The sequence below is a fragment of the Elaeis guineensis genome, chromosome 15 (genome assembly GCF_000442705.2).
Source record: "Elaeis guineensis isolate ETL-2024a chromosome 15, EG11, whole genome shotgun sequence".
In the NCBI taxonomy this organism is placed as follows: Eukaryota; Viridiplantae; Streptophyta; class Magnoliopsida; order Arecales; family Arecaceae; genus Elaeis; species Elaeis guineensis.
In genome coordinates this window covers 44,429,877-44,437,634 of record NC_026007.2, presented here as the reverse complement: position 1 = coordinate 44,437,634, position 7,758 = coordinate 44,429,877, and positions in this window count along the sequence as shown.

Genomic DNA, 7,758 nt, shown 5'->3' with positions numbered 1-7,758 from the left:
ATATGACATTTCTGACATCCATCTCCTGGTGGTCAACCAACTCCAGAGGATGACAGACTTAGAGGTTGAGACCAGATTCCTCCCGTCATCGGTGCAGAGCGACACCAGAGCCTTCACTATCGAGGCTAAGAGGATCAAGTAATAAATGTAGGATATGTTAGCTCAGGTTAAAAAAGAGACAACCTATCTGACAAAGTCACTTACCACCTTTGCTATTGCTTTGATTGATTTGATAGGGAGAGTTGTCCAAGAGTTCAAGATGATTAGACCATCGTAACCCTCTTCATCAACTTAGCCTGAGCCATCTTCCTCTTAGCCTAGTCCTTAGAAAGCTTTTAGTCCTCACCATGATTCCTCCCCATCTTCATCCCATTAGGCATCTAGGCTTATCCTCTAGTGTCTTAGGTTCATAATCCTTGGATATATCATTTCGTACTACTCTAGTGCTATGATTGTACTGCCTACATATTTTGTTCACAATGTATGTTCATCCAGTTTGTGTACATTGTCCCTTTATTTATCAATAAAGTTATCTTACTTTTAAGTTCCTTATATTGTGCTTATTCTTTATGTTTACATCTCGTATTGCTTTTTCCTTTTGATAATGACAAAAAAGGGGAGAAAAATATATGAAACAAACCAAAAGGGGAAGAAAAATTTATGTAACAAACATAGGGGGAGAATACAAAGATGTGAAGGTAGAAAAATGGATATAATGTAAAGATAAAGGGGGAGAAAAAGAAGAACATTGAATACTAGAAATCCACTTAACAAAAACTAATTGCTAAAAATTTGTGTAAGTAACAAAAAGACTCACGTTGGAATATAATTGTATCAAATGATTATCAATCAATAGAGACAACTTTATAGAATATGATGGTATCAAGCAAGAGATTCAATATCTATTCAAACATAATGGTGTCAAGTAGAAAAGTAACTAATTAAATTACATGTTACTTATTCACTTGTATCAAGCACACACTATTTTATTGTTTGGGACTCAAAGGTTTTGTTATCATGAAAAAGAGGAAGATTGTTGATCTAAAGTTTGATTGTAGTGATACAAAATGTTTGAGTATAAAGATAATAATTGTGTATTTTGAGTATGACTATAGGACCTCTTAAAATTATCAAGATGTTCCGCTAAATTGAAGAAGAAACTCACTCAAACTAACCAAGTTAAAGGAGTTTTCAAGCTATTTTTCATAAGTTTTGACTTGGAGGAGTCAACGTCAAATAGTCAGAAGTCGAACCCATAATACTTATGGTGTGAAATAGGATATGTATTTTAGAAGGTTTCAGGAGTTGACCTGAACAAAGAAGAGTCGACCTCGATATGCTAGAGTAGATTGACATACTTCATGAGTTCACTTGCAGGATTGGATAAGTTGACCCTAAATAGTCTTAAATGAAAGATGAGAGCAAGAAAAAATAATCGTTCTGAGAGTCGATTTAACGTAGATGTCTTAGCTGGTAGATATCTTGATTTGATGGATTGAACGTAAATAGATAAGAAATCAGGCTGTTGTGCCTATGGTTTTGACCTTGCCGCACTAAAATGGGCATAAATCTCTCATCTGGAGTCAAAATCATCTGTAAGACTCCAATTTGGAAAGCTTTTTCCATACTCTATGTGTATGATGGTTTTGTTGTCACACTTAGTTTTGGAATCAAATTTATTCGTTTAACAGATCAACGGAAATCCGAAAGATCCTGGATGAGTTGAAAGTTTTAATTTTTATCTATTTTATATTCAAAATAAAATCTAAAATATTTTAGGTAGCTTAAGCATCAAGTTAAGATTTTTCTTTTTCAAATAAAATCTTTGGCCAACATTGTAGGCAATCTATTTTGATATTGAATTAAAATTTTAGAAGAGAGTTTCCTCTTGCATCTACTGTTTTTTTTTTTCATTCATTTTCCTCCTCTATTTCCATTAAAACATGATCTTAGTTGCTTTATGATCTCAGAGCTTCATGAGTTGATCCTAGTTAGAGATGAGTTAACCCAATATTGGTAGAGTTGATCCCAAAATGGTCTTAAGAAGAAGATAGAACGTATAAAAAAAGTAACTATTCTACGAGTCAACTCTAGCACTTCAAGAGTCGACCCATGTCTAGACCCATGCTAGACATGAGTCAACCACAATTTCAGTAGAGTCGACCCTAGAACTGTCTTAGACAAACAAATAGAGCATGCTAAAAAATGTAGTCTTCTAGGGTCAACTCAAAGACAAGTTGAGTTGATTCTTGAAAGTGACGAGTTGACCCCTAAAGAAGAGTAGTCGACCCCTATATGCTTGATAGCCTAATAGATAATTTTGCTGGGAGCTTCCAATAGGCAAATCTCTTCTCTAATGGCTATTTCTATCCCTCTAATAGCTAGTACATATGTTTCAACCAATTTAAGGATATTTAAAGTTTGAATTCAATTAGGAAACACATCCAAGAGACTATTAAGAGAAAAGAAAAGAGAAAAGCCTATAATGCATCAAATAACCTTGAGCATAGTCCAAGAGAAAGAAATTAATTGCCACTAGTTAAGTGACCAAAAAGGAAAGCATCCACATTCATCAGCATTCAACCTCTCATCCATTAAGAAGAAGAAGTTAAAGCTTCAAGAGCAATCCACCTAGACTTCTTTGCACTTCAGTGAGTTCTTCTAATTATTAAGCCTTTGGCTCACTTGTTCTTCATTTTATTGTATCTCTTAGCTTTGTTACAAGTTTCTAGGGTGAGAAGTCCATGGGATAGATTGATCTAACTTGAAATTGGACATGTTGTGAGTATGAGCCAAGGGATGACTCAGTTAGAAGTTTATAGTCTATTCTCTAATTTAAAATTGTCTGAATTGATTATGAGCTTGAGTAAAACAATCAAATTGTAATCATTTGGATTATAGTTGGAATTTCTAAGCAAGGATTCTTGTGGAGTGGATGTAGGTATTGAGTTTAGTATGAAATAACTATAAATTTTGCATGTTTGTGCATGTGGTTTTCATTATCTTTTGGATATCTTTTTCTCAACATAATTTTGCACTCATTTATATATTAGACTTCACATTCACACTATTGAATTGAAGTTAGTGCATATAATTGTTTGAGTTTTTAAAGGACCCAATCAAACCCACCCCCCCAATCTCAAACCTGACATAAAGCCAAAGGGATATGAAAAAGTTTAGACTCTTCAATAGGTTATAAAGTCAACAAAAAAATGGCAGAGAAGATGAGGTTGGGAGTACAGGTTTAGGATAATTTTTTCTATATGGTAGGAGAAATTATAGAGATTGAATAGAGAGAGACTGCAAACATTTCAAGAAAAATCTGATTTTTGTTCGTAGATAATAATGGTCATGAAAGATGACCATCGTGAACTTTCTGAATATGATAGTTGTGATGGGTTCTTGCCTACATTAAATAGGTTGTGGCCCATACTTTTTGGAGATTATGCAGCCTTTCTTTTTAGATAATTTCAAAGGTTTTTAACTTAATCTTTTTATTGCTGCGAGACTCAAAATCTGAAATAGGGATGAATCAAGTGGAGCTGGGTTGGGGTGATCATCGAGATCCAATAAGAATCTTCTTTAGAAAATTTGCAAAACAAGTCAAGAAACCTGGTGGGGATCCTTCGATTCTTGACCCTCTGAGACCTAAGTTAGCTTTGAGCCTAAGAATAGAGGTAGAAAAGAGTGGTAGAGTGAAAGGATTTGAGTGGAACTAAAGAGTTTGGATTGAGTAGGAGCTTGAGCTCTCGTTTGAGAATTAGCGAGGCTCTCGACTGGCAGAGTCTCAATCTAGTATGAGCCAAGAATTCAAAACTTGGAAAAACTTACTTAGAGGATCCCGAGCCCTCTATTTATAGAAGGACTGAAGAGACCATTATAGAGTTTGTTAGGCTATTAGAGAAATTTGTTAGGTGGTTAGAGCCATCTGTGAGTGAGCTGGTATATAGCCGTGCATATGAGCTAGATATGAGATCATACCTGACTGTATTAGCTAACTATATATGAGATCGTGGTCAGTTGTGACTTGGTTGTAGAAACCACCAAGGGTGTTCGAAGAATGATTAAGTCCATCAATACAATAGTTCACCTCGATAGATGATCGGGGTGAAATAGAGACTAGTCATAATAGTCATCCTTGATATAAGAGGCATTATAATTTAGGTCGATAAATATCCAACCTGAATATTCTCTTATCAGCTGAGACTTGTCATCCCAAACATAGAATACTAGGGTGTTTCTTATTCAGGTAGGTAAAATATCGATTTGAATTTGCTTATCGGCAAGTTGATCTATTGTAATTTGGTGCTTTGAGATCGATAGCTCTTTGATCTCATATGATGATGCCACGTGTCTTGGGGCTGGTTTAGTGCACCAACACTTTGGCCCCCACTTTCTATATCCGAAATGCTAAATTTCAGATCGGACTAGGAAGCAAAAGCATATGGATTTGCCTTTGCCTTTCAGGGTTTAGCTTCAGTCGGATAGGAGCCTTTGGAAATCATATTTTTATTGGTTAGGAGATTTTTTTTCCATACTTTACTTTCTGATCGATTTTCATCAGGCTGAAGATCTTATCTTTATACTTTACTTTTTATCTGATTTTTCATCGGACAGAAGATCTAATCTCCATAATTTGCTTTCTAGCCGATTTTCATCGGACTGGAGATCTCATCTCCATACTTCACATTTTGTCCGATTTTTTACTGGACAGGAGATCTAATCTCCATTCTTTACTTTCTAATCAATTTTCACCGAACTGGAGATCTCATCTTTATACTTTACTTTTTGTTTGATTTTTCATCAGGCAGGAGATCTCATCTCCATACTTTACTTTTTGGCCGATTTTCACAGGTTGGAGATCTCATCTCCATACTTTACTTTTTGTCTGATTTTTCACTAGACAGGAGATCTCATCTCCACACTTTACTTTCTGACCGATTTTCATCAGGTTGGAGATCTCATCTCCATACTTTACTTTTTATCTAATTTTTCATCGGATAGAAGATCTAATCTCCATACTTTGCTTTCTGATCGATTTTCAACAGGCTGAAGATCTCATCTCCATACTTTAATTTTTGTCTAATTTTTCATCAAATAGGAGATCTCATCTCCACACTTTATTTTCTAATCAATTTTCATCGGACTGGAGATCTCATCTCCATATTTTACTGCTGTTGCCCAGCTATGCAACCCAAGAGGGGGGGTGAATTGGGTTTCTAAAAATTTTAACCTTAGCTTATATCTAATGAAAATTGTTTAACAATAGCTAAATAGATAAGGAGAGTATAGTTGATTCAAGGCTAATGGATAAATGCAAGAATGCAAGAGATTAAAGAAGTTCTAAAGAAGAGCAATTAGGCACAACACAAATAAAAAAGATTTATAGTGGTTCGGTGCCAACCTTGCACCTACATCCACTCCCCAAGCTCCTACTTGGAAATTCCAATCCACTAACTTGTATTCAACTTGAATACACTCGTCGGAACCTCCGACTCTAGCTATCCCAAGCTAGTCCACTTATTTTCTGGGTACAAGCCAACCCAATACACTCCAATTCAAGGTTCGGATCAATCTTCCCTTATTTTGAAATCCTTCCAAAATAAAAACAATAACTCAAACAGAGTATAACAATCAATAGCACAAAAAATACAAAAGAAGCTCTTTAAATGAGTGAATGGGGCTTTAAATATACTTTACTCAAAGAGAAGAAGGCTCTTTTTGATTTTCTCAAGGTGGTTGGAGACTTGAATGAGCACTTGAGGAGTTGGTGAGCTTGAATTAAAAGCTTCTTGAATGCTTTGAGTGAGCTCTTGCTTAGGGCTGAAAAGTAAGCTTGAAATTCTCTTTTCAAAAATCTCTCTTCTTATTTCTTGTTGATGATTCCCACCTTTTTATCCCTTTTATAACTTTAAGGAATGGTGGAGAGCCATCTGGGCTAAAATAGAGCCGTTAGTCCACATTAAATGAGCATTAAATACACTTAAAATGGGTTAAAAACTAGCCGTTGTGGAACTTTTCCATCACAGGGGTCGACTCATGGGGTCGACCTCTGTGGAAAAATAATAAAAAATAAGGTTCTATAATTTTTGGCCTAAAAACAACAGAGGTCGACTCATAGACTGTGCCAGCCAAAAAATCTGGATGCCAATCAGCTCATTGTGCCATGAGTCGACTCATGGGGTCGACTCAAATTTTCAAACATGGATATCTTTCAAAATACATGTCCAAAAACTATAAAATTTTCATCAATGGATCACAAATCTTTTGTTCTAGCACTTGATGCTTTCAAATTAGGGTTTGGTAAAATTATAATTTTGCCCCTGAAATACAATAAGTCTTTTTCAAGTGAAAATCATTAGTATCCCTTCAAATGCTTTGTAATCATCAAAATTAATCCAAGGAGCAACAACTGCTTGTCTGATTTTTCACCGGACAGGAGATCTCATATCCATACTTTACTTTCTGGCTGATTTTTACTGGACTGGAGATCTCATCTCCATACTTTATTTTTTGTCTGATTTTTCATCAGGCAGAAGATCTCATCTCTACACTTTGCTTTCTAGCTGGTTTTCATGGGCTGGAGATCTCATCTCCATACTTTACTTTTTATCCGATTTTTCATCGGACAGGTGATCTCATCTTCATAGTTTACCATTTATCTGATTTTTTATCAGATAGGAGATCTCATCTTCATACTTTACTTTTTGTCCAATTTTTTATCGGACAGGAGATCTCATCTCTACACTTTACTTTCTGATCAATTTTCACCAGACTGGAGATCTCATCTCCATACTTTACTTTTTGTTCGATTTTAATTCACCAGACAGGAGATCTAATCTCCATACTTTGCTTTCTAGCTGATTTTCACCGGACTGGAGATCTCATTTCCATACTTTATTTTTTGTCCTATTTTTCACATGGTAGGAGATCTTATCTCCACACTTTACTTTCTGATTGATTTTCATTGTGCTAGAGATCTCATCTTCGTACTTTATTTTTTGTTTGATTTTTTACTAGGCAGGAGATCTCATCTCCACATTTTACTTTCTGGCCGATTTTCACTGGGCTGAAGATCTCATCTCCATACTTTATTTTTTATCTGATTTCTCACTGAACATGAGATCTCATCTCCATGCTTTATTTTCTGATCAATTTTCATCGGATTGGAGATCTCATTTTTCATACTTTATTTTTTTTGATTTTTTATTAGATAGGAGATCTAATCTCCATACTTTGCTTTCTGACCGATTTTCATCGGGCAGGATATCTTATATATTTGCCCACATGGGGCTTTCCAGGCCGGCATTTCTGCCACCTAGAGTAAATGCACCGCATCTTGATAATATCAAAATTAATTATTTAGATGGAAACAAAGAGATTTGACCTTGAGAAATGATTCGTCGTATCTTCCCGCCATCATTACTTGAGTAGGTGGTTTGAAAATACCAAATAAAAAGGTGCCACTTATCGGCATTTGAATAATTGATCGATTGGTTTATAGATTGTTCTGGCATGGTTAAATCTAGGAATGGGAGTGTCGAACCGCCATCTAATAGAGCTGTTGGATGGCTACCAAATGTCACAAAATGGCAATGAGGTCAGTTCATCTGGACCGTTGATCCATATATAAAAGAGTTTTACCCCCAGTGACTGTTCATTTCAGCCATTTTTCCTACAGAGGTATTGTTGGGTTTCTTCCAGAGATCTCCTAGTGTTCATCAGCCATCAGAGAAAGTTCACCAGAGATGGAGAAGA